The 4,094-nt window shown below is 39.1% G+C and overlaps 1 pseudogene; it reads left to right on the top strand.

Moving 5' to 3' along the window:
- The first annotated feature begins 497 nt into the window (after nucleotides 1-497).
- On the top strand, nucleotides 498-1,319 carry LOC138174184 (heterogeneous nuclear ribonucleoprotein H-like; annotated as a pseudogene).
- The last annotated feature ends 2,775 nt before the right edge of the window (nucleotides 1,320-4,094 follow it).

Below are 4,094 nucleotides of genomic sequence, written 5' to 3' on the forward strand. Positions count from 1 at the left end.
CACTTCAGAGGAATTTGGAATCAGTATGAGGAAAGAGAAGTTGAAATATATGTGAAATGTCTCTGAGGGGGTTTTCCTTTCAGGCCATACACACCTCATTGATAAATGTGCTATGGAAAAAAAATTAAGAGTATGTAAGAACAGCACTGACAGAGAAGGTCGCAGGTCCCTAGACTCCCCTCAGCCCATCTACCACTTAGGTTGGTGACTACCAGTCAATAAATATTTGTTAAATGCCTACTATGTGCTAGGCACTGTGATTAGCACTGAGGATATAAAAAGGGACAAAAGACAACCCCTGCCCTCAAGGAGCTCACAATCTAATGGAGGAAATCACAATCCCTTTCTTGTGCCTAGCCCCTCAGTCCTCAAGTTCTTTCTTGACCTGTACACTAGGAAAACCTGCCCTCCTGCTGTCTTCTTTGTGAAGTATGTGACTGTTTTCTTCTTAATCATGCCAAAGTCAGGTATCAAGCTGCCCCCAAAGACTGAACAAGATGATGTTGAGCACTGAAGGTGGAGAAGTTTCAAGGTCAAGGTCCAGGGCTTGCCCTGGTCCTGCTTGGCTGATAAAATACAACATTTCTTGGAGTGCAAAATTCAAAATGGGGCATCAGGCATTAATTTCATCTAGACCTGAGAAGGCAGACCAAGTGGAAAAGCATTTGTTGGACTTGAATCAGAAGATGAAGTCAAATTGGCACTAAAAAAATACCACACAGAGAAACATAGGACACAGATATGTTGAAGTATTCAAGTCAAACAATGTGGAAATGGATTGGATCTTGAAGCATGCTGGTCCAAATAGTCATGACACTGCCAACGATGGCTTTGTGCACCTTAGAGGACTCCCATTTGGCCGTAGCAAGGAAGAAATTGTTCAGTTGTTTGTTTTTATACAGAACTGCTGAAAAGGATAGTTACAGTTTTGTTTTCTCACCACTCAACCCTGTTTGAGTACTCATTGATATTGAGGGACTGGAGAAGCAGACACTGAATTTACTACTCATGAAGATGCTGTGGCAGCTATGGGACAAAGCAAATATGCAGCACAGATATGTAGAACTCTTGTGATTTCTATGGTAGGAGCAATCCAGGGTGCTTGTGCAAACCAATTGAGTTATGGTGGTCCAGCTAGGCAGCAACTGAGTGGGGCTTATGGAAGAGGCTATGGTGGTCAGAACAGCATGAGCACATATGGGAGCCAAGAAGTGATGAACAGCAGAGCCTGCAGTAGCGGGAGCCCTGCATCTGTGGGAGTGAATGGAATGGGAAGGATGTCTGGTGTGTCCAGTATGAGTGGTGCATGGGGAATGTAGTCTTGATCACTGATTCTTGGTCAACTTTATTTTTAAAGAAAACAAACAAAAAGCCAAATTTGAAGTTTTGTAACACAAGCTTGTGATTTATGTTACTCTAAGTGAAATCAGGATTGCTTGAAAATCTTCAGATTCAGTATTTTGAATGCAAACATCCATCTAGGATGAATTAACCAAGTGGAGTAAAGACTAAAACTTAAACAATTTTGGCTTTTCTCAAGGTAGTTATGTTGTAGGAGTGTACTTAAGCAGTAAGTGTATTTAGGTTAAATTAAAGTTTCAATCATGTTAAATGTTGCTTTTATACCACATTATATGGAGTAGCGTTTGAGATGCTCGTTGGGAGACATGCTATTTTGTAAAACAAATATAAGAGTTGTGCCTGCGGATCAAAAGTGATGCATTTGACATGTTTATTCTAGTTTATTTCATTTACTATCATACTATTCTGTAAGGCACCTACGTTTAAGCTTTTTGTTTTTTCTTAAAGTTAATGGGGACAATTTTGAGATGCAATACGGAGACTTTAGGATTTGGTCTTGGTATTTGTATTAAATTGTGAGGCCTTGATTTAAGTCTTTTATTGTATTGTGATTTCTTTTTAGGTGTATTGTGCTAAATGAAACATCCTAATTAAATCTTCCTTTCAAAGACTGTGGAAAAAAGTATAAGTGACTGATGCCAGCTTAATATGTTTCCTTCCCAGAGTGACTTTTGTTGCATTATGACTCAAAGCTTTACTTAAGCTAAATTAATGGTCTTTTGATGCTGCTACTTCTGACCTCAACCTGCAGTTCTGTATGGCCCTAAGCAGGTCTATTCAAACCATCTATATGGATGGTATGTCCGTGAGTGGGATTGGCCCTGCTGCTGTTCCAATGTTAGGGAAGTAGAGACCCTTCTATTTCCCATGGGGCAGTGTCAAAATTCCAGCTCCCAGGACTATTCTTTCATGTGGCAAGATGTCCTTAGTATACTGGAAGACTTCTGCAGTCATCACCATCCAGTTAGAGCCTAGAAACTCCAGGGTGTTTTGTCCTGTGATGGATCCTTCATGCTTTCTTGTCCTAAATGACACCCACTTTAACCTTTGTGACGATTTCCTGAATGCTCCAATTCACTTTACATAAACAGGGACAGAGGTAAGTCTGTCATTTGGATAAAAATGGGGAGTTGGAGCATATTGTTTTTATTTAAGAGTTTTATTCTCAAAGAGATCAAATGTTGAATTTGTCTAAATGTCTAAATGACAACAATCTCTTCTCTCTCCAGAAGCATCTTGGTGAGAAATAAGGGAGTAAAATGTCAAGCTTATTGCATATTGCTAGGAGCTTTGGAGAGCTAGTTCAACCTCCTCATTTTACAGAAGAGGAAGCCAAGACCCAGTTTATTCTGGAGGGTTTAAGTGATTTGAACAAGATAATATAACTAATTAGTGATAGAGTTAGGTAACTAAAACCAAGGGTACTCTCTGATTGTCTAAACCATAGGTTTTATCAATGTGGATGACTCTTTCAACTCCTGATGCTTGAGATCACCACTGTTTTCCCATATAGAGAAAAGCACAGAATGTCATGTCCATATTGGTTTTAGGAAGACAGATTTACAAAGCTCCAAATAAAAATTTCAAATTAATGATGCTAATTATCATTTGAGATTTTTGGAGGTGTAAATAAAGAAGTAGTACCTCTTGAGCATGAGGGACACAGACTTTGCAAAGATATGGTGATGAGAGAAGGAATGCCATGTTGGATGTATAGCAACTTGGCCAATTAGATTTATCATCAAGTATGTAAAGGGGATTACCATGTAATAAAACTTGAAAATTAGATTGGAGTTAAATAGGCAAGAGCTTTAAAGTTTGTGTTTGACCCTGGAGGTAATGGGGAACCATTGGAGTTTAATGAGTAGGGGAGGAACATGGCTAGACGTGTTTAAGAAATAGTAATTTGATGCTGTGTGGAAGATGGATCAGGTGCATGGAAACCAATCGGGATACTATTACAATAGTTCAGTTAAGTGGTGATACATTCCAGAATTAACTTTGTGTTTAAGTATGCTAATAATACAAACCAATCTTGAACTACTGAAGACATGTAAAGGAAATTAACTATTGGGGAAAAAGGGTTACAACAAAAAATAACAGGAGTAATAATCATAATGCACATTTAAGTAGTGCTTTAAGGTTTATAAAATTACTTTTCCTCATAACAATCTTGCCTAATAGATAATACAGATATTAGGGCCATTTTTCAGACAAAGAACCTGTGGCTTTGAGGAATAGGTGTTGAAGTGATGGCAGCAGTGTGTCTAACTGGCCCACAATCACCTTAGGACTATAAGAGAACTTCAAGAAAGATGCCCCTGAACAGTGGAGTAGGCAAAGCTGGGGCCAGTTGTTGCTGTTGGACTATACCAAGAGTGAAATAGAGAAAGAGGCATGTGATGTAGGGGAAGGAACACTTGTATAGTCAGAGGGCTTGGGTTTGAATCCTGCGCCTGAGGTTTAGTTCCTGTGTAACCTTGACCAGGTCATTTAACCAGGGGCCTCAGTTTTCTTATGTGGAAAAAAAGATGCTTAGAGTAGAGGAAGCTTTCTGAGGTTCCTTCCAGCTCCAAATCTATGCTCTATATCCTGTGTTGTACAGGATCCTATGTTGTAGAGGAAAAATTGATAAGACTTGGTGACTGATAGTCAATGGGAAGAACTGGCTCATTAGTAAACTGTACATACATACATGCACACACATACAAACACACAGTGTGTATATATTA

Source organism: Petaurus breviceps, unplaced genomic scaffold, assembly GCF_028583685.1.
Source record: "Petaurus breviceps papuanus isolate PSGF00001 unplaced genomic scaffold, PetGlider_PUasm1.0 688, whole genome shotgun sequence".
NCBI classification, from domain to species: Eukaryota; Metazoa; Chordata; class Mammalia; order Diprotodontia; family Petauridae; genus Petaurus; species Petaurus breviceps.